Below are 24456 nucleotides of genomic sequence, written 5' to 3'. Positions count from 1 at the left end.
TGCAAAACAAACGTATTTGAATTGTGTTTCTTTTTGCTGGCGTGTGTATGTGTGTCCCTCATCTATCTTATGTAATCAGTGGTTTGATCACTTTGTATCATTACTTTGTGTTGACCAGCCTGTTTTCTACCTATTGTTTCACCACATGTTGTAAATGCTACTGATGTGTCAACGCTTAATGCTGCTATTACTGAGCAGGAAGTTTTGTTTCACATTTTACATTCTCCTAACAATAAGTCCCCTGGACCTGATGGTATATCAAATGAGTTTCATAAAGCATCAAGTGCCTCCATTGTACCTTTTCTTACAGTACTGTTTAATCAGATATTTGATAGTGGTAATTTTCCTTGTGGTTGGGGCAAGAGTATTATATGCCCTCTGTTCAAATCTGGCTGTAAAAGTAACCCAAATAATTATAGGGGTATATCTCTTATTAATTCTATTTGTAAAACATTTTCCTATATTTTGAATAAGCGTTTAAAATCATGGTGCGATGCACATGAAATTATTAATGAGTCCCAGGCAGGCTTCAGGGCAGGGTACTCCACAATTGATCATATTTTCTCTCTTCAGGCTTTAGCCCAAAAATATGCTGGTAAAAAGAGAGTAGATTTTATTGCCTTTTATTGATTTCTCAAAGGCTTTTGACACAATAAGACATGATGTTCTCTTGCAATCTTTAGCTGAAGTTGGTATTTCTGGTAAATTTTATAATATAATATCATCAATGTACAGCAGTTTATCTGCATGTGTTAGAACTTCAAAGGGTTTATCTAAGTGTTTTACATGTAATATTGGTATCCGTCAGGGTTGTGTGTTAAGCCCACAGCTGTTTATCATATTTATTAATAAGTTGTTTTCCCTAATGGAACAGGAAGGTGGTATAGGTGTTAATGTTTCATCTGCTTTTAACAATTTGTGTTCACTTATGTTTGCTGATGATGTTTCTGCACTTTCTGATACTTGTAATCAGTTACAAAAGAAGATAAATGCACTTGAATGTTTTTGTAAACAAACTGGAATGTCAATTAATCTTAGTAAAACAAAAGTTCTTGTCTTTAGAAATGGTGGGCCATTACGGGAATATGAAAAGTGGTCCTATAATGGCAATCCTATTGAAACTGTACCCTTTTATAAACACCAAAGCTTGTATGGAGTAAAGCCCAAAGCTGTCTGGTATCTCAAGCTAACAAGGCGATATTTTCTGTAAATGGTTTTCAAAAAAAGATGGGAAGAGTAAATTGTAAAGACTTATTTAAGATTTTTGACTGTATGGTTTCACCTATTTTGTGTTATGGGTCTGAGATTTGGGGTACTAACTATTGTAGCATCATTGAGTCTGTTCAGGTAAAATTTTGTAAATATTTCTTGAAAGTTGGTAAATCTACCTGTAATAACATGGCCCTTGGTGATTGTGGCAGACTTCCTCTACAAATTACTTATATGATCAAAGTAATTAAATACTGGTGTCACCTATTGTATATGCCTTATGATAGACTGCCAAAACATTGTTATATTATGCTCAAGTCCTTAGATGATGTTGGCCGCACTACTTGGGCAACTTGTGTCAAAAATATTTTATTTAAGTATGGTTTGGGCTATGCATGGATCAGTCAGGATGTTGGCAATGTTGATTATTTCATATCCTTGTTTAAGCAGAGACTTTCGGATAATCTTAAACAATGTTGGTCCACTTCAATTCAAAATTCTAATAAGTGCTTTTATTACTCCCAATTTAAGACATTTTTAAATGTGGAAAGGTATTTAAATTCTGATATTCCTTTACATCTCAGATCTGCACTCTCTAAATTTAGATGTGCAAATTTTAATTTAGCTGTTGAAACTGGAAGATACAATAAAGTTAATTACAACGAGAGACTATGTCTATTTTGTAAATTGGATGACAAAAATGTTATTGAAGATGAATTCTATGTACTCCTTAAGTGTGAACGTTTTTCTGATTTAAGGTTAAGATATATTCAGAAATATTTTACTGATTTTGATCCAAATGCCAATTTTATTAACATTATGAAAACACATAATGATTGTATCATAAGAGATGTCAGTATTTTTCTGTATCATGTACTTCAGCGCATTAGAAATGTTCCTCTTACACAGCATGTGCACTAAACTATCTATATCATATGCAAATGACTGTATGATGGGCCTGTGGCCTTTTACTGAATAAACTTGTCTGTCTGCCTGTCTGTCTGTCTGTATGTGTGTACGTGTGTTCGACACGATTCTAGGTTTGTTGTCAGTACCATACTCGAGAGTTTCAGGTTGAGGATAATCTTCAATTACACCTGGTCTTTATTTATAAAAACATTCTGGTGTTACAAGAAACAGACTTCCGGTAACATAACTATGAGGGGAATTGAACACGTACCTTTGGCGCAACCAGCGACCGCTTAAACATCTGTGTGTGGCTACTCACACCCACTCGGGATGATGTTGACAATTTGTAAAGACTGCCGTTCATAATTAACATACCGATCTTTACTTGGCACTTTATAAGTATAAGTCAAATGCCATGGATCCAATAGCCCGGCATATCGGATTAGAATCACGTTTGGTCATATTCTCATGATCTAACCTACTATACCCGTCTAGACACAAAGATTACTCCTAGATGTAAACATGTTATAAAAGCAACTTTTTACACGTGATAAGACAAAACTATTAGGTATGAGCCATTCGTGTCAGATCTTTTGGTTCCTTACCAAACTTAGCCAATCAACATTGTGTGGTGATTACTGGCACAGACGTCCTGGGTTTTCAGACACTGCAATTTGTCATGCACATCTACGCCCTCAGGTTGTATGGGGACCTTCAAGTCAGGAGCTGGAACCCAAAATTCTCCCTGAATGTAATAATGGGTCTGTCAGCACCCAATCCGTGCTCAAGGTTTCGCCATAGTCTATGACCTCATGCAGGTGATGATAAAACCGGAAAAAATAAGTTCTTTTCCATAATCATAAGAAACTGGAGATAACAGTTTCTCAAGCGCTGCTTCACAAACCGTTATCTCCTGTATCGCATATAGTGCTTTCAAAACTGCTATTAAATCTTTACTCGGGATCCTTAATGAACTTCATGAAATTAAACCGACAAATTGTTGTAAGTCATATTTGTTAAGACAAATGCTTGTCAATACGACTTTGTTTTGACCAAGTATCTGTTTAACCTTCGTTATTGGCTGACAATACCGATGGGACGTGAAACTGTAACTCACTCACCCACTGGTGACACCCATCAGAAACACATGCAAAGGCAGGACAAGTGTTCACCTGAAAAAAATACACTAAGGTGATGAATGTCACCTAACGCCTGGCCATTGCATTGGCTATGTGACGAGTGGTTAGTAGTAGACAACCCTTCAGCATGACATGTCATGTAGAATTCGAAACGACTTTCCATTGTGGTGCACCAGGCAGAAAAACCCTCTTGATCTTGGTTTACCAAATAGACTATCTTTTCCATACATGATTTCTTCCTTAAACAGTGGCCGTGGAAGGATCACCCCTAATGTTGACACTGCTTCAGGACGGTTTTGTCCATTTTTATAAACAGGGTCTAGACCGTCACTCAGCAAGATTGACAACATTTCAACCACCTTGTTTGTGACACTGGGACGCACATGTGATTCCATCGCCTGCAGAGTGGCGCCCCGTCTGTACGCCAGAAACCTGTGTTCTTGTGTTGGAATCCCCCTGGTTCGCCTCCATTATGTTTCTGAGTATGATCAACACCATACCATGGATTCACCAATGTTGTACACATCTGAGACTTGCATCAATTATAGCTTTCCTGCCACATTACGATGGACACACCGTCGTTTAACTAGAATACTGTTGAAGGCAGCGTTATACCCAGCTCATTCCCTCGCCAATCACGGTCACATAATACACAATTGTTTGGCAGTAGAGAACCATGTGTATGGTGTGATTTTTTTACAGTCGGTGCTTAAGCGTGCTGTATTCATTGCTGTTGCTACATGTGGCACATTGAGTTTTTCTGGATATTCACATGTATATGGTCCCGTCACGGAGCACTCTCCCAGTCACAGGGAGAAGAATGAAGATTCCGTTCGTGATTGGATCTTAGGTTGTATCATGTCACTCCTTCCAATATAACGTTCCCTTTGCCTCACACATCTCACTCAAATTGTGAGCCCCGGAAGCACTTCTATCAAAGTCATTGTAACCTCTGATAACGTAACTTTGCAGCAATCTGTGCCAATGACCATTATTTTACATTTACGCTATCCAGACATCAGCATCAGTAGGGATTCATTTTCTTTTTATGGTGGCAAAATTTGCTAAATTACATGTATCACATTTTCTCCTCATTTTATGCATTAGAAGTCTGATTTGTATTTCAGCTGTTACACAGTCTGCATGACCCATATCAAGAACTATTTTAGTATGAGATGTTTTGCTTTTAACAGGGAATCGAATTGAGTTATTATTAGAATTTATTGGCATGTTTGTTTTCTGTCCGTGACAGTGTGTACATTACATAACATTAATTTTAACAACGTAAATCCCAAGAGATGTGCAGCTTGTGATAACGTGAATGCAAATTCGTACATGTGTGTTCACGCAACAGTGCATATGACAAATGGTTATAATGTAATTATGTATATGGTTTTAAAAGCAAACAATGTTAATCAGATTATCAAAGTATTGAGGGCTTGAAAATGTGACACCGTAGAAAATAAAGCTCCTGGGGATAATTGACGCCAACAGCACTGTGATATCGATATCAAACATATTCAATGGATCGTGCACAATTATATCTTCACAAGTATATCTAAATTCATAGACACCAGGGTTTCATTTGATCTTCATCTTCCCATGCAAGTCAAGCGTGGCTCGATGACTTGGTTGACGAATGTTATCGAATCCCAGTTGCGTGAATCGATGCTCATGACGTCAATCATTGGATTGTCTGGACTCGATTAGATACAGGCCGCCGTCAAAAAGCCGGAAAATGATCAGTGCGGCGTAAAACAACAAACACAAACTAAAATCATACTTTTTAGACAGTTGAGTCGAATAGTTGAGCAATCATCCTTTGGTCATGGGTGACGCTAATACTCTTGGTGAATCGTTCTTTAAGCTCCCTATGTGAAATGTAATGGTGGGTGTTTTTGTCATTCCTTCAAAATAAGATTCGGTTCGAACAGAACACTCGTAAAGTCAGGGAGACTGTAATATTGCTGTACAATTTTGTCCACTGTTTTGCGTGTCAAATGTCTGTGACAACTTAAGAGTTATATTGTGGGTAAACCGGTTTTGCTTGACTGTACATTTAACTTTCTGTCTGTCCAAACAGAAATTTGTGGAATTGGCCAGATTTTCCACAGACGCATGTACTGAAGTATCGTTAGCACATATCTTGCTGTCATGGTGCAAAATATGCATCAGTTAATTCAAGTAATCTATTATTCCAACCATCCCTATATCTTCAGGCGTGTCAACTGGAAGAACAACATCCTCACTTTCTTTATACCTGAGTGTCATATTAAAGGTCTCTACATTTTCATCAATATGAGTTTTGTTATTTTGTGCGGGTTTTCTTGTCTGATCAGCGGAGTAAGTAAATTAATTGCCTTCGCTGTCTTTGCAGGAATGTGTTGGAAGAAACACTGTAGGAACGTATATGTCCTTAGCTTTCTTCACTAAAATGACACCACATTTTGTTTCAATATGTTACATTTATATTCCTATCGTCAGTCGAAATATATTCTCTCTAGGCAACACAGACAACAGAAGTCACTTTATTTCTAGATAATATACCTTTGGAACAATTCGAAGCCTCGGAAAAGAGTCCCTATCCAGTGATTATTTCAGATTTGTTGATCGATACTGCTGAAACTCGTCGACAATCAATATTTGTAGATATTGTTCATGTTGACTCAATCAGTAGTAAAAATGATTGATACAAGTTAACCAACATCGAAAGTAAGAACGAATATTTAGCGCAAAAGACGGTGGTGTCACATTCCATACATGCATCTTCTATTTTCAATATATTGTACAAACACAATCGCCGAGAAATGAAGATCAAAAACCCCACTCGAGCAAAACAAATGAGAAAGAATTATGAACAGTGTTGAATCATTTACAGTGAAAAGATGCTTTCATTTAAAGTGGAATAATAATATTAATTATCATTAAAAAATAGGATGTTTTGATAAGAAGAAAGAAATGCAACAAAGACAGACGGTCGAATGCATCTGGCATTTCAGCAATGTAAAGTTCGGTACACATGTTACACAGTCACGTGTTAAGCGTGTGACACGTGATGCACGTTTTGCACAGTGTAAATACAGGTAGTTGTTTCTCTCTTTTGTCGATTTCGTTGAGAAACAATCTGACCTTCAGACCGTTGGATTTTACCACTGGGACAGACTTCCACAGTGAGTTTCTGTACATATTTTTGATATTTTGTCAGGTTTGTTGTATTAGTTTGATAATTTGAAAATATGATAAGCTGTGAATTACCAGCACGTTGATGAAAACTTGATGTCTTACGTTTGTCACACCATTGTAGATTAATTAAGAGATGAAAGAGCTGAACCATTTACTCTTTAAGCATGAAAGAATTTGAGGTATACTTCATCACTTTTATCGGGCGGTGGGCTAGCCTAGTAGTTAAAGTGTTCACTCGTCTCGCTGAAGACCCGGGTTCGACTCACCTTGCTAAAAGCGGTGTAAAACTAAACTCACTCACTCACTCATCACTTGTATGAAGGAAAAGTCAGTGAGGTTCATACTCTTGCAGATAAGTTTCAATATATCTGTCACTTGCAGTCTAAACTTAATATTAGGAAAACTATAATCAGTGATATGAAAAAGAAATACACACAACATATTTAAAGAAAGAAGGAAAACTGAAATATCCAAGAGAGATTCCATGTCCCATCACATTTTACCAGGAAAAAATTGTGTAAGCATAAAGGTATACTATTGTACCTGTTAGTTAGTCAATGTAGGGAAAATGTAACGTTTTCAGCATATCATTTTAGGAGAAAGTACATCATTCTACATAAATGAGATATGAAAATTCATAACAGTGAGTGAATGAGTGAGTTTGGTTTTACGACGCTTTTAGCAATATTGCAGCAATATCACGGCGGGGGACACCAGAAATCGGCTTCACACATTGTACCCATGTGGGGAATCGAGCCCAGGTTTTTGGCGTGGCGAGAGAACGCTTTAACCACTAGGCTACCCCACCGCACAATGAAAATTCAATCTGTAGGTCTGAATAGGTTAATGAGACTCATGTTTCGGTTTGTAGATCAAAGTATATAAAAATTAGTAGAAACTTTCTTCTGGTGCATGTTGACGTCATCGCTTATGAATACATCTATCGGTAATGGTTGAGTTATGTAATGGTAGTCGAACTTGTAACCATATCGAAGTCTTAAATACAATCAATGCCAGTGAAGATTCAGAAGCCAATGCTTGTCGAAAGAGGCGACTAAGGGGATCGGGTGGTCAGGTTTGACATGGTTGATGCATGTCACTGTATCCTAGTTGCGTAGGTCGATGATCCTGCTTTTGATCACTGGAATGTCTTTTCTAGACACGATTATTTGCAGACCGCCGCCATATAGCTGGACAATGGCTGAGTGCTGTGTTAAACAACAAGCAAACATTCATACATACACCTTGCGTGTAGATGCTCTTCCGAGTTGGGGAGTGAGTTGACGTGTCGACATGAATAGTTCTCACACGCAGTTACATTAGGTTCGAATAACCATTCATGTTGTGGGTCATTATCATGACTTATTGCTTTGTCTGTATTGTAGGGTAAATAGCTACAGACCATTCGTCTCAAGAGGATCCACAACAGTACACCCACGGCCGTGCCACGAGTCCAAATAAGTTCTAGGTTCAAACGAAGAAAGAAAATGTCTCAAGGTAAGTGTATCAAAATGGTCATTATTTTCCTCACTCCTCACACTTACTTGCACTCATGATCTTACATTTAAGATGCAACCTCGACACATTCTTGTTGAGAAAATTTACTGGAAACAGTCTGCCTGTTATGCTGAGACATAAATCATTCCTCTCTGAGAACTGACCCTTTGAGCTCACTAGATGAAAACAATACTTCATGTGCCTTCTGTCAGTTATATTAATCCATAACAACATGGTCAAACAGAATTGAATCCGTTTTTCAAACGAATGTGTTATTCCTTGATCGCTTGTTAAGAGAGGTTGAATCCTTGGGCGACCTAGGCTAACAAACAGATGATCTTCGTGATAAAAAGAGGATGTTATTAGCCGTCGATCATTATTCTACAAGGCTTCTAATGCGTTGTATAAGATATCTCAAATGTTGAATCAGGCAGTGCTGACAATTTTTGGGGATCGAAATGATGAAGGATGTTACTGTTCGAATCCAATATGATCCGGATGGATAATCAAAGAAATATGTGGTGATGGGTGATCTTTTTATGGAAAGGATATGCATTAATGTACTCCTGTGTCCATCAAGAATCGAACTGAGAGCGAAAACCTGACGAAACAATGTATCACCGTGGCGGGTGAAGCACATCATGGCCACGGTTTGAGGCCCTCAGTTCGTGTCTTTATAAATATTTTCTGAACGTTTATAACTTAAGTCACCGTCCCATGTCCCATCTTGCTCTCCCCTGTAAATCTTAATGCATATGTCTTAGGCTTATCTGTACCAACTTTAAATATCAGTATGTTCTGTCAAATGTATGAACGGATTTTACTATCACCCTCACAAAAATGATGTCACAACTTATCAACCTCATCAAAGGTACATTTTTCATTAAACCATGTTTGATTTCGACAATAATGTCAATCTACCCAAAAATTGCCACAACACATGTACTTCTCTGCAACATACTTGTTATGTCGTACTGTACCAAACATTCACAAAGAAAAGAAAAATTGGTCAGGAACCTGCCTCCAAATGTGGCATGTCTTCAGGAGAGTTTGAGACGTAACCCGAAATTGATATATGCAATATTGCACAAAAATAGAAGTGTTCCTTTGGGAATAAACTGATCAAGTCAGTAATTAAATTTCACATGGATCTGCAGGCCTATTTTTACACCCATTCACCATGACACTGGTCAGGCTATCTTTGACGCGGATGCTAGTCATGATCAGCCACGGTATACCAGTCAATTAACTGTTTCTATTTCTATCATGATCCCCAGACTAATCACCATATGTTGTGAACTTGAACTGCTTAACTATCTACATGTAGACATAGTAACGTTGATAACTGCAGATGTATGTCATGGATCGCTTGTTCATCTGGTTATACGATACTATTTTCCAGCCAATTTGACAAATCCACATGTCAAAATATACTGTCTCGCACTGTCTCGAATTTTGGTTAATGTGATAATCCAGTAAATGTATAGGTACATGTAACTTCTAGGCATGGTAGGGACTTTTGTGTACATGACTCGATAGTGACAGTGATATGAGTGAAGGCGCTGTTAGTTACAGATGGTTGTCATGGATTGCCTTTCGGAGGCGTGATGAGGGCCACTGTGTTGGCGTAGTAGGCGGACTGTCTGTAATCCTGGTGGGGACGTCTGTAGGCGTTGTGGTGATACAGGTGCCGATGTGGTTGTGGCTTTTGTACTTGCGTAGATGTACTTGTCTAGGTGCGGTGTGGTGATTTATATAAACTTATGACACATGTGATACCAAACAGAGAAGTGTTTTGACGATCTAGGGCGATGGGCCTGTGATTATGTGTTTTTACCCATACGATGATTGCTTCCCGTTTGTATTAAGAGTGGTGTATCTATTCGTGAAATCGAATGAGGGATGTTATCAAATACAACGCAGCATTCGAGACACACATATAAACCACAAAAAATCTTACCACCACAATTATCGTAGAGAAATGGCCACGGCCACCTTGATCAATTGTCTTAATTGATGAATATCGCACCCATATTTTCAACCCCACAATGTTGTAAGCAGTTCATCCCTCTTCTCATTCGTATTATCAGTAACTCATCGTGTTGCCATTACCCTGACCCAAATGTCCATCTGAGTGCTGCAATTCGATGTAAGGAGTTGCGTCCCATTGGCACTCCAGGAACATGTGATATTGACTTCACCCAATTATGTTTCTTGGTGTGTAAGAACCAGAAGGTCCTGGTGGGTTTCATCAAAGTATTCAATGTCTGGGACCTGCATCACTTCGGACCTTCATCCGACAACTGACAACTGGAATACTATTTGAAGCAGCCTCAAACCCAACTCACCAGCTAATTCACTCTCGCCACAAGCTGTTTATATCAGAAAGAGGCCGAGCGGATAGTGTACAGGGTAAAGCGTCAACGCGTGATGCCGTAGACACACCTTACTTACTCCACTACTCACTCCATCACCCCATCACCCACTCCCTTGGATGTTTGGCGGTCGATTCCATGCCTCATAAGTCATTTCTTTATGGTCGTACAAAAGTGTTGATGCTATTCCGTCCTGTAATAAAAGCTGTTTGATCAAGTTTTGTCAGGTGTTCTCATGTTCATTGTCTCACCACGCAGCGGAAAGCTTCAACACAAAACTCACTGGTTGAATAATACAGATTCTATTACTGCTTTATTCGCAGGTTAAATCCCCAACACTAAGGAATCGTACCATGGTCGTAACTTCATTTTACCTCACATTCTTACCCTGCCCCATTAATGTAAGTGTAATCCCCAACAATCTAACCTTCATGTAAAATCGATTGTAGCAATCTGTGTCCAATGACCATTCGTTTTACATTTCTATCGAGACATCGGCATCAGTAGGGATTCATTTTCATTATATGGTGGCACAATTTGCTTAATAAGATATATTTAATTGTTCAGTGTACTTCTTTTCAAAATTACTCCCAATTTGAAAGATTGTGGTGCAACGAGGTTTCGCTGGCATTCGTGTTCAGTTAATGCCAGACAGCACAGTCCGGCATCTGGTTCAATTCAGGACAACCACAAGTATAACATAGACTCGTACTGAACTGGCCTTTGGGCATTTAATTCCTTTTCTGTCAAACATAATGCGAAAAATCAAATAAAAACCAATACGACACGGTGACACGCCCAACTGACAGTTACATATCAGAGAGATTGTACCTCTTTAACGTGGAAGACATGTATCCCTTGTAGTTCAAGTTTAACACACCCCATATATTCACCTGATAAAGGTGCAATGTCTTTGATTTTAATTTGTTCTGCCAATGTCGAAGAGAACAGTCATAAGTTAAACGTGGATTAAGGGAGGCAGTCCATTGAGTGTCTGAATCCTTGGTCAGTGAGAAGCCTCCATGCTTGATGATCGTACAAATAGTGGATTTAGAGACACTGTATTCATCATTTCTTTCAAGCAGCAACAGCAGCGATGATTTGAAATCTAGTGTCGATGACTAATCGCTGTTTAACTAAAGTTAATCAAGGATAATTAACTAACTTAACCAAAACTACTCAAATGTGAAAGATACCCTGGTACCCTCCTTATGTATGAAATCGAGTCGCCAAACATATAATTCCAATCATGGAATGATAAACGTTTCGATACTTGTCTGACAACTCTCCGGAGGTCACACAGCCAGGCACTGTTGTGAATATCCCACTTAATGACGTTGTATGCATTTAGGATAAATAGATGAAGAGGATACACCAGTTCAATTGAATGAGATAAAAACAACTCATGTTGCTCTTAATAATTAGAGGATATCTTTGGTATCAGAAGATTACCGAAAATGTATACATTATTGAATTTCTAGTTGAAGGTCAATACTCTTCTGATAAACTGAGTGTCAGTCCAAAATAACATAACGTATCGCTGTAGCTTGTGACACACTTTCACGTCCACAACTATGACGATACGCTATTTTCAGTGTCAACTCTGTGTATAAAACAAAATCTCAAGAGTTAATCTCAAAGTCACACTGCTGTGAGATAGCTTGAACATTGCTGACAATATTGACTCATGTTTTTCAAACAAAAAACAATGGGATTGTCTATTTAATTAGTGTAATAATTAGAGTATATCTGTTCACTGTGATTCTAAAATCCAAAGTCAAACAAAACTGAGATGAGAATTATGGGTAACTGAAAGCGATGACACCCGGTGTTCCCAAGAAAGGTGATAAACAGAAGTTTATTCCACCAACCTATTTACTGATAACTCCATGTAAAGAGAACTGGATAACTCCATGTGGTATTGGATGGCACCGCACGTCATGCTAGAAAGGGGCGTGTCTTGATATATTCCCCTGAATACCTTCCATAATACTTCTGGAAGACAATTCCTTTGAAAATAAAAGTATTGGATAGAATCGCATATAATTTTGACAATGACATGTCTTGATATATTCCCCTGAATTCCTTACAGAATACCTCTGGAACACAATTCCTTTAAAAACGATACGATCAGCATATATTCTGCCTATCATTGAAATTTGAAGTACATGAAAGCAATTGAGAAATATAGACGACAGCACCTGGAGCTTACATGATGGGTAGTCACGACTGGAAAATGGAAACCAAATATAGTTTACCTCTGAAGCTACAATTCTTCTGAAATCGAACTTGCAGAGTCTCAATATGTGCTGGACAATGTCAGTGTTGAAAATTCAACAGCTTACGATCGTTAACAAATTCAGTCAGCATTGAAGTTACACCCACAAATGTTTTTGTCGCTTACTATATTACAAACTGTCCAAACAATAATAAAACAGTATTCAGAAATATTCCATTACTTCCCGAAAAAAAACGCTTTCAGGCTGCAATTTACCGAATTGTCGCATCAAGACTTCAGTAATGATATTAGTATAACTGACCTTAACTTAAAAACAGCACAACACACACTTGTCTGATACATACGACAGTCTGGCCATGATGGACCGTCAGGAGTCTTGTTATCAATGCATTTGCATTTTGCAAAGTCCCCATGTTCGTTTCTGTCCTAATTATATCGTCGAACAGTATTGCATTGTTCCTTGTGGTGTCAGCATCTCGTCAGTCTGTTGAGTCGTACATTACCACTTATTCATGTCCGTAACAACGTGGTGACAGTTTTCAATGGTTTCCCGTTACATACCTACTATACAAAACATTCACATCTTATGTGATCGTGTTCGGCGACCTACCATAATTCTGTCTAGACATGGAGATCATTAAACCATGTATCTCGTTTACATCTGCGCCGTTTATGAGATATGGAAGATATTTAATGGGATTTAATGGGATTCATTTTCTTTCACAAGCAGTTTCTATCAATAAAAGCGAGAGGACCTTTTGCACATCCATTAGAAACCTCTTGTAAAAGCACAGTCGATTATACAGCTCCGACTGTATCATTAGCATATCTTTATAAATCACTGTCAAATATACTATATAGTTATGATTCCAAATAGTTATGATTCCAGGAGTTCCCGAAAAGGTGTACGTATCCTGTCCATAGCACCTGTCATAAACACAAAGGCTAGTCAATTCTTTACCTAAAAACACGGAAATGTATCGTATGACTCAATATACGGAATTGAATCGAACATAACTTTCGTCACTGCGTCAGTTTGTGTCAAAGATGCTCCTCGTGAAACGTTTTGAAAGCTTTACTGGTGGCTTACATGTTGTAACCTTGATCGAACAACTTCTGAGCAAGACTTGCATGCATATGGTGCTCTTTGAAATGTTGATGAAGTGAGCAAACAATGTGTGAAGCCCATTTCTGGTGAATCCAGGAATAATTTGTTGAAATACAATCTGCTTAAAAGCACTGCTGGGATTGACTTTTGACTGAAGTTACTTTTTCAGATATGAACAAATATAAACTCACCACATATTTACCAGATAAATATACTGCAGAGGTTGACACTGTTTTAAAACTTCATCTGACCCCACTGAGGTGTTATGGAGCCGATAGTTGTTTTTAGCGTCCTTCGTCACAAATTATGTATGGGCTTGACCACAATGTCCCCGAGCTCAGACTAAGAGCTGTTGGGGACCTTGTCTTCAATGAACAGAAGTATCTAAATAATGGGCGTTGAGGGCGTTTATGGAGCACAGTCAAGTCATATGTCTTGTACTGTAACCCTCATGGGATCCATCCTAGATCCATCCTAAGTACATCCTCTGTGGACTTGACAGGATACGGTACAGAGAGATTCTTGAAAACAGCTGAAAAGGACAGTGCTCTTTTGTTGTGCACATTTATGCCTTGCATAATGTACTTAATCAATAAGCCCGGTACATCAATGCGCAAATTCAGAATGTTGCTATCAGTAGATCTGACCTCAGTTAGGTGACACGCCCATCGACAATGTCAATCCTGAATATGACTTGAAGCCTGTCTGCATTCAGAGTATATAAGTATGTCATTAATGTCATTACTGTTATTCCTTTGACTCCTTAACCATCACCTCATCACAGATGGAAATGTTTTATAATGACTTCAGCCAAATTTGAACACTTTATCATGATCTATTGATTGCCTAGAATATACCTTTGCTAGAAATGAAGACATACTTCGTTATGACAAGGAAGAATCTGGAATTTCAACCGACGATGATGGTGTCAGGCGCGCAAAATGTGAATAGGGCATTTGCGATCGAAATCCTCATGGAAGTGTCTCTAGGAATCTTGAAGTCTTTGAACCACTGTTAGACTTTAAAATAGCCCCATGAAGTGAACAGCATCATTATAGTGAATACAATGACTGTCTAGAAGGCGTGTATGCATACTTGTATATCACTGATGCTCATTTCTTCAGTTTCGTGGGCATTTCTTGAACACTTTCAGGGAAATTGGACTTCAATGTTGGTTTTGGAACTTTGAAAAGATGCAGTCTCTTTGGTCAATATTTTAACTAAACATGGCCTCGTCGTCCCTGTTGACTGTCTGCATGTGAGATTAAATTGCTTTTGTTTGATTTAATTTTCGAACCATTTGACCCTTTAAGCTCCTGGTGGAGAAAGATGATTTAAACAGCTGAAGTGATGACTGGACCCTGTGGTGCAAAATAAGCCCATCTCTCCCAAACACCTGGTGTCATCACAAATTAATAGCTGTTGCTAAACACATGCTTATGGTACAATGGCATGTGCTCTTTGCAGATATCTCAAGTGATTATGGAAAGGGTTTCTCGCCTATATTTGTCAGTACGACGATTGAATCCTCTTCTCTTTCCGAATCAATATCACAGGCATATGCCTCCATATCATTGTTCATTAAAACTCCTTAGCCATCGGAATAACATATGACACATGGCTAATACGCAACTGAGTAAATAAATTAAATCTTCGATGTCTAACTTGCCTAAGAGTTCATGTCTACTCTGACTAGACCATCGCTGTATGGGTGATTCATACTCATTTAAAACACGACATTGGACATTTCGTCAATACGGATAATAATCAGCCAAGATGTATCAGTTAATTAACTTTTCCTATTTTCATCTGGTCCCCAGACTAATCTTACGTTTTGTCAACGTGAGTTGTTCAGCTATTAGAGAGCCGAATAAAGTTGATAACTGCATACGTCCCTCATTGATTCTATCTATTCATGGTTACACTGCACACGTTGTACAGCGTGCAGCTTGCCTTATCAGAATGTCATAACATGTCTGGATATCAGACTGTAAGTAAAGACGTGTTGTCTGTATCATTAATTACATCTGTTCATATTTACCACCTCCAACGTAAGTACATGAAGCTAATTATTCAATAGTGGGTGAAATCAGAATAGTTGGGAAACATCAATAGCCACATCTGACGAGATGCTGAAGACTTTAACGACTGTATCACTGTAAACACTACATAAAGCAAAGTGTGTCCAATTAACCGTCAACGGAATGTAACAGATCAGTAGGATCATCATATTTCCATCTCTGTCACAGGAAATGTACCAAAGACTATGGACAAAACCGGATCAATTACACACATGTAAAATATGTAGAACGTCAGTGCAAACGAATACTCAGTCTTAACTATCCTCGGAAACATAATCTGTTTGGTGTAAAGGAAGCAATAGCTTTGAAAATTATATGAAAGGATCATTAAAAATCAGAGATGACACCAGGTGAAAAGAATAAGCGAAAAGAATAAGCATGTGCTGGCCCACCGGTGGCACCCGATACAAAACAGTATATGCCAAAATCCATGTTATTTCCTCCTCCACTCACCCTTTCTGTAGTTCAAAAGTCAGAGTGAAGTCTAGAAGTTTGAATATTCCATCTGGCTGGAGCTTCTGATCAATCTATTTGTTTCTAACAAAAGGATATATCATCGGAGGACAAAACATGAGTCCATATACGCCACATAAACAAATATAATCTGTAACATTAATCAACAAATAGTTTTCTTTGACCTTTTTACCACTCATTGCAAACTCATCTTTCCATTTTACGTTATGAAGTAGATACATGATATGGTTGTCATTGCCTTTCCAGTAACGGAATAGACGTCTGTGTAAGCGTATTGGAGGCGTATAACGAGGAAAGGTAAGGCACTCCCTGGTGCCAAATCTCTATGTAGTTATTGCTTCAAATGTGTTTACACTGGTCACACCACAGAATCTGCCATCTAGGGGAAAAGAGTTTTGTTCAATATAGCAGTTGGAGTGAGTGAGTTTATTTTTACACCGCTTTTAGCAATATTCCAGCAATATCGCCGCGGGGGACACCAGAAATGGGCTTCACACTTTGTACCCATGTCTTCGGTGTGACGAGCGAACGTGACTACCCCTCCGCCCCTCAACATAGCACTCGTAGCAGGATGGATTTACATCAGTCTCAAATGTTGTTCAGTTACTCGCTCAAATATGGTTCAGTTACTCGCTCAAATGTTGTTCCTCAATCGGGTAGTTACTGGTTACCTGATGACAGACAAAACATCAGATTGTTGCACAAACCACCGATTACGTCAAGGCCTCCATTGAAAACGAGCACCACAACATTCAGCACACATTATATCAAACTTGTCAAAGTCAGTTTGTGCATAGAACAATTCGTTTGGGGTTGTTGATCGAACTGGACGTCTTTCAAACAGAAATAACGTTGCCTACAACTGGTTAAATAGTTTTGCATAAGTCACAGATACGTTCATGGGCATGGACATCCATGAGGTTAACGTCTTCCTGCTGGGAAATTCATTTGTCTACTAAAGTCACAGTAAATCTGTGTTTGAAATACTAACTGAACGCTACATTGCTACTTGTTACTCCCCATGTTGTCTATATTTAATAGAAACTATTAACTGACAGGCGAGTTAGGCTTTAGAGAGACGGAATTTGCAATGAAGGTTGTCGTTTTCAGCCATGCCAGTGACCGCTGATCCTGGCTTCCCAAAACTAAATTTGTGCATACAATGATGCAACAATTCGCTTCACGTCGTTGATCTAACTTGTCGTCTTTCAGACAGAACTGACATTGCACGACAACTGGTTACGTTATTCCGTACTTCTCGCAATTACGGCCATTGCCATTGACATCCCTTAGAGGAATACCACCCAACATGAAAATTCATCTGGCTCCTGATGTCAGAGTTAATCTATGATTGGAACACCATGTAAACGCTCCATTAGCCGCTTGTTATCCTTCATGTCTGTCTTGTGCTTCCCTGTAGAGGAGGTATTGGAACACGATGACCTGTGGGTTTCAGGCGACATACAGTCGCAGTGCACGGTGTGGCTCATCAGCAATAATAGAACTCGCAGTTCTGTTGTTAGAATCCTAAATCTGACCCCACTTTAATTATCCTCTTGATTTATGTTTTATACTGAACCTTTATGATTTTCGTCATTTGTTCAAAACGGTCCAACACACCCACGAACTTGATGCATGGCAGTCCATATTCGCCTCAAAACATTGACATGCGTTAGAGAAGTTTATGTATAACCTTCCAGAATCAACCTTGTTTCAGCTGTGTAAATATATTTTAGGAAAAAGCTTACAGACACAGTGTCAAGACTAATCGTCTAAACCTAAACCATATCTTTTGTTCTGACAATGATATTTATCTTGAGGTATCAACTGTCAGAACAGTTCTTGAGATTTCAAACCACCAAACACTGTCTGAACGTAAAGAACCTTGAGTCATCATGTGCCATGTATTCACGAAAGTTCCAAGTGTAAGAGAAAATGTGGAACCATGGGATCACATTGGTTGAGTCAATACTGCACCTGTTACGGCCATATTCATTTGGAAACTACACAAGCTACCTCCTTCTTTAATGTGATTGCTGGTCAGCTATCGGTTAGCAGCCAATGAACATTTTCTGTTTTTTATGGTGATCTCCAGACTACTCATCATAGGTTCTCAACTTGAACTGGGTAACTATCAACTTCTAGACATCGTAACGTTGATAACGGCACATGGATGTCAGGGGTCGCTTGTTCGTCTTGTTATACGATACAACTTTCCAAGAAAATTCATAAATCCATGTATCAAAGTCTCATGATCTACACTGTCTGGATATTGGTTGTTTGTTATAATCGAGTAAATGTATAGTTACATGTGAGTTCTAAGCATGGTAATGACTTGGTGTGTGAGAGATGCATGTCTGAACTGTATGTTAGAATGCGGAGGTGCTGTGGCGTGTGTGAGGTTAGGTGAAATTGGGTTTAACGTCGTGCTTGAGAATATTTCGCTCATATGACGACGTGCATGCATGTGTATGTGTATGTGCGGCTGTTTGTACTAGCCCAGACTTAAGCTGGTTTTATAGTGCTAGCCCACTGAGATACCATGTCGCAGTGAAGCATGAATACCCCACTCCGACACATTATACGGACTCCGAGCCGACCAGTCCTTGTTGTACCCATTAATGCCGAGCGCCAGGCAGGGACCAACAAGTACCATATTTTAACGTCTTTTGGTATGACGCGGTCGGTGATCGAACCCGCGACCTTCCGCTCTCCGGGCGGACGCTCTAACCACTACACCACGGAGGCGGTCCCTGTGGCGTGTTCGGGTTAGTGTGTGGCGGTATGTAAGGTCGGCGTGTTGTTGACATGGTTTGAGCATGGTTTTGGCATGAGTAGAGGCATAGTTGGTTGGTTGGCAATCAGCAAAATTCCAGCTACATGGCGGCGGTCTGTTAATAATCGAGTATGGACCAGACGATCCAGTGATCAACGGCATGAGCATCAGTATAAGCAATTGGTATAAGATAACATCTGTCAACAAAGTCAGCGAGCCTGACCACCCGATCCCCTTAGTCGCCTCCTACGACAAGAATGGGTTACTGAAGATCAATTCTAACCCGGATCTTCACGGGTATTTCAAGATATCACTGATTGGACAAAATGTATATAACCTTCACTCTCTTGATATCAGAAAAATACACAGCCGTCAAGATCCTGGCTAGAATTGGTCTTCAGCAACCCATGCTTGTCGTTAAAGGCGACTAAATTAATTGTAAATAACTGGCAGGTGATCATGATGTTTACGATGAAACGTACTCTTGATGAGTCAGTTCTTATAATGGACACATTATCTTCATAGCAAGAAAATACACATCCGTGAAGATCCACTTGTGTCGAGCACGATCAGGTGATCAGGTTCGCTGATTTAGTTAACACGTCATTGTATCCCAGTTGTGTAGATCGACGCTTATGCTGTTAATCACTGGATTGTCTTCTTCAGTTTTGATTCTTTACAGACCTCCGTTCTATGGCTTGGAATATTGCTGAGTGCGGCGTTATAAGTAAGCAAGCAGAAACATATATATACAAACTCCGTTAGACCAGTAGTACTAAGAGGGTCATATATTTGTGAGAGTGTGAGTCAATCTTACCATCTGCTCCATGACAGCAGCCATCAGGATCACTTGATTGTCTGTTTACTGACAACTGTCATATGACTAGAATATTGCTGAGCGTGACGTTTAACATCATGCCCATGTTTCAGACAATGAAACATTCTAACTTCATCGAAGTCGAATATCGCAGTCACTGGCAATGCTCATAGTGATTGGCAAGGTTCGCAAAACATAACCTTTTATAGGGTTCTCTGTAATGTAGGTACAAATACGAGTTACATTATTTACATTCATTCACTAGACACGGGAGTAGATGGTTCAAAAATAAATATGCTTCAGATCATTATAATCATGTAGAAGAGTAAAGACCTTGTGGCCCAGAAAGAACGGAAACAACCGTTATTGTTACAAACAACATATGACTATGATTTTATTATCCGATTAAGAAGACTTGTTACAAGTCTTTAAGGGAAACAAAGACAGGTGATGAGGGGTAATTATATTCATGAACCCTATGGATCAATACGGGAACATACTGGCCAGTTACTCAACAAATAAAGTACATTCATCACTTGAATACGTCGAACATTTTCCGATATTCAAAAGAAAACCGCGTTCCTCTGCTCTATAACTTTTATCTGAGAATTTCAATCATTATCTCCAACACGGAAGCATTCGATTCCATACCACGTGTAAAAGTCGTGGCACAACAATGAAAATATGTCTTCGTTCCCCTGTTGTATTTCACCAAATGCAATAAAATATCACGTCTGAGCAGTAATGGAAGAAAAGCCCCAATAATCGGAAAGCAGTTCTATCCCACCAATTAGCATCATAACGATTGTATTTTGTTAGACGAAGCAATCTTTTTTCAGGCAAACAGTCAAACAATGGCCATCCATCTTAAGTGAAGCCATAAAACACAAGCCCACTTCCATTCCAACAAATCTCTTAAAGTCCCGTTGGAAACACGCAAACATACTGTGCCCATATAAATCTGTTCCAATGACCATTCGTTTTACATTTCTAGCGAGACATCGGCATCAGTAGGGATTCATTTTCATTATATGGTGGCACAATTTGCTTAATAAGATATATTTAATTGTTCAGCGTACTTCTTTTCAAAATTACTCCCAATTTTAAAGATTGTGGTGCAACGAGGTTTCGCTGGCATTCGTGTTCAGTTAATGCAAGACAGCACAGTCCGGCATCTGGTTCAATTCAGGACAACCACAAGTATAACATAGACTCGTACTGAACTGGCCTTTGGGCATTTAATTCCTTTTCTGTCAAACATAATGCGAAAAATCAAATAAAAACCAATACGACACGGTGACACGCCCAACTGACAGTTACATATCAGAGAGATTGTACCTGTTTAACGTGGAAGACATGTATCCCTTGTAGTTCAAGTTTAACACACCCCATTTATTCACCTGATAAAGGTGCAATGTCTTTGATTTTAATTTGTTCTGCCAACGTCGAAGAGAACAGTCATAAGTTAAACGTGGATTAAGGGAGGCAGTCCATTGAGTGTCTGAATCCTTGGTCAGTGAGAAGCCACCAAGCTTGATGATCGTACAAATAGTGGATTTAGAGACACTGTATTCATCATTTCTTTCAAGCAGCAACAGCAGCGATGATTTGAAATCTAGTGTCGATGACTAATCGCTGTTTAACTAAAGTTAATCAAGGATAATTAACTAACTTAACCAAAACTACTCAAATGTGAAAGATACCCTGGCACCCTCCTTATGTATGAAATCGATTCGCCAAACATATAAATCCAATTATGGAATGATAAACCTTTCGACACTTGTCTGACACTCTCCGGAGGTCACACAGCCAGGCACTGTTGTGAATATCCCACTTAATGACGTTGTATGCATTTAGGATAAATAGATGAAGAGGATACACCAGTTCAATTGAATGAGATAAAAACAACTCATGTTGCTCTTAATAATTAGAGGATATCTTTGGTATCAGAAGATTACCGAAAATGTATACATTATTGAATTTCTAGTTGAAGGTCAATACTCTTCTGATAAACTGAGTGTCAGTCCAAAATAACATAGCGTATCGCTGTAGCTTGTGACACACTTTCACGTCCACAACTATGACGATACGCTATTTTCAGTGTATATTCTCTGGGTATAAAACAAAATCTCATGAGTTAATCTCAAAGTCACACTGCTGTGAGATAGCTTGAACATTGCTGACAATATTGACTCATGTTTTTCAAACAAAAAACAATGGGATTGTCTATTTAATTAGTGTAATATTTAGAGTATATCTGTTCACTGTGATTCCAAAATCCAAAGTCAAACAAAACTGAGATGAAAATTATGGGTAACTGAAAGCGATGACACCAGGTGTTCCCAAGAAAGGTGATAAACAGAAGTTTATTCCACCAACATATTTACTGATAACTCCATGTAAAGAGAACTGGATAACTCCATGTGGTATTGGATGGCACCGCACGTCATGCTTGAAAGGGGCGTGTCTTGATATATTCCCCTGAATACCTTCCATAATACTTCTGGAAGACAACTCCTTTGAAAATAAAAGTATTGGATAGAATCGCATATAATGTTGACAATGACATGTCTTGATATATTCCCCTGAATTCCTTACAGAATACTTCTGGAAGACAATTCCTTTGAAAATGAAAGTATTGGATAGCATCGCATATAATGTTGACAATGATATGTCTTGATATATTCCCCTGAATACCTTCCAGAATACCTCTGGAAGACAATTCCTTTAAAAACCAAACGATCAGCATATATTCTGCCTATCATTGAAATTTGAAGTACATGCAAGCAATTGAGAAATGTAGACGACAGCACCTGGAGCTTACATGACGGGTAGTCACGACTGGAAAATGGAAACCAAATATGGTTTACCTCTGAAGCTGCAATTCTTCTGAAATCCAACTTGCAGAGTCTCAATATGTGCTGGACAATGTCAGTGTTGAAAATTCAACAGCTAACGATCGTTAACACATTCAATCAACATTGAAGTTACACCCACAAATGTTGTTGTCGCTTAGTATATTACAAACTTTCCAAACAATAATAAAACAGTATTCAGAAGTATTCCCTTACTTCCTGAAAAAAACCGCTTTCAGGCTGCTATTTACCGAATTGTCGCATCAAGACTCAGTAATGATATTAGTATAACTGACCTTAATTTAAAAACAGCACAACACACACTTGTCTGATACATACGACAGTCTGGCCATGATGGACCGTCAGGAGTCTTGTTATCAATGCATTTGCATTTTGCAAAGTCCTCATGTTCGTTTCTGTCCTAATTATATCGTCCAACAGTATTGCATTGTTCCTTCTGGTGTCAGCATCTCGTCAGTCTGTTGAGTCGTACATTACCACTTATTCATGTCCGTAACAATGTGGTGACAGTTTTCAATGGTTTCCCGTTACATACCTACTATACAAAACATTCACATCTTATGTGATCGTGTTCGGCGACCTGCCATAATTCTGTCTAGACATGGAGATCATTAAACCATGTATCTCGTTTACATGTGCGCCGTTTATGAGATATGGAAGATATTTTCGATTTAATGAGATTCATTTTCTTTCACAAGCAGTTTCTATCAATAAAAGCGAGAGGACTTTTTGCACATCCATTAGAAACCTCTTGTAAAAGCGCACTCGATTATACAGTTCCGACTGTATCATTAGCATATCTTTATAAATCACTGTCAAATATACTACATAGTTATGATTCCAAATAGTTATGATTCCAGGAGTTCGCGAAAAGGTGAACGTATCCTGTCCATAGCACCTGTCATAAACACAAGGGCTAGTCAATTGTTTACCTAAAAACACGGAAATGTATCGTATGACTCAATATACGGAATTGAATCGAACATAACTTTCGTCACTGCGTCAGTTTGTGTCAAATATGCTCCTCGTGAAACGTTTTGAAAGCTTTACTGGTGGCTTACATGTTGTAACCTTGATCGAACAACTTCTGAGCAAGACTTGCATGCATATGGTGCTCTTTGAAATGTTGATGAAGTGAGCAAACAATGTGTGAAGCCCATTTCTGGTGACCCCCGTCTTGATATCGCTGGAATATTGCTAAAAGCGGCGTAAAGCCAAACTCACTTACACTCATTCTTTGTACTGACTTTAATGGAGCGTTTGAATCCAGGAATAATTTGTTGAAATACAATCTGCTTAAAAGCACTGTTGGCATTGGCGTTTGACTGAACTTACTTTTTCAGATATGAACAAATATAAACTCACCACATATTTACAAGATAAATACACTGCAGAGGTTGACACTGTTTTAAACCTTCATCTGACCCCACTGAGGTGTTATGGAGCCGATAGTTGTTTTTAGCGTCCTTCGTCACAAATTATGTATGGGCTTGACCACAATGTCACCGAGCTCAGACTAAGAGGTGTTGGGGACCTTGTCTTCAATGAACAGAAGTATCTAAATAATGGGCGTTGAGGGCGTTTATGGAGCACAGTCATATGTCTTGTACTGTAACCCTCATGGGATCCATCCTAAGTACAGCCTCTGTGGACTCAAAAGAGAAAGTTGACAGGATACGGTACAGAGAGATTCTTGAAAACTACTGATAAGGACAGTGCTCTTTTGTTGTGCACATGTATGCCTTGCATAATGTACTTAATCAATAGGCCCGG

The 24456-nt window shown here is 38.8% G+C and overlaps 1 long non-coding RNA gene across 1 annotated transcript in view; it reads left to right on the top strand.

Moving 5' to 3' along the window:
* The first annotated feature begins 6329 nt into the window (after positions 1-6329).
* The window catches only part of LOC124267480, a 73074-nt gene continuing 54947 nt past the window's right edge, over positions 6330-24456 (top strand). The window contains exons 1-2 of the long non-coding RNA XR_006896038.1: positions 6330-6427; positions 7826-7937. This is a non-coding gene — a long non-coding RNA (uncharacterized LOC124267480). The remainder of the gene's footprint in view (positions 6428-7825; positions 7938-24456) is intronic.

The sequence above is a fragment of the Haliotis rubra genome, unplaced genomic scaffold, assembly GCF_003918875.1.
Source record: "Haliotis rubra isolate DU_JTF1 unplaced genomic scaffold, ASM391887v1 Scf1314, whole genome shotgun sequence".
NCBI lineage: Eukaryota > Metazoa > Mollusca > Gastropoda > Lepetellida > Haliotidae > Haliotis > Haliotis rubra.
The sequence above is the reverse complement of the archived record's forward strand: the minus strand, read 5'-3'. Positions and strand labels throughout refer to the sequence as shown.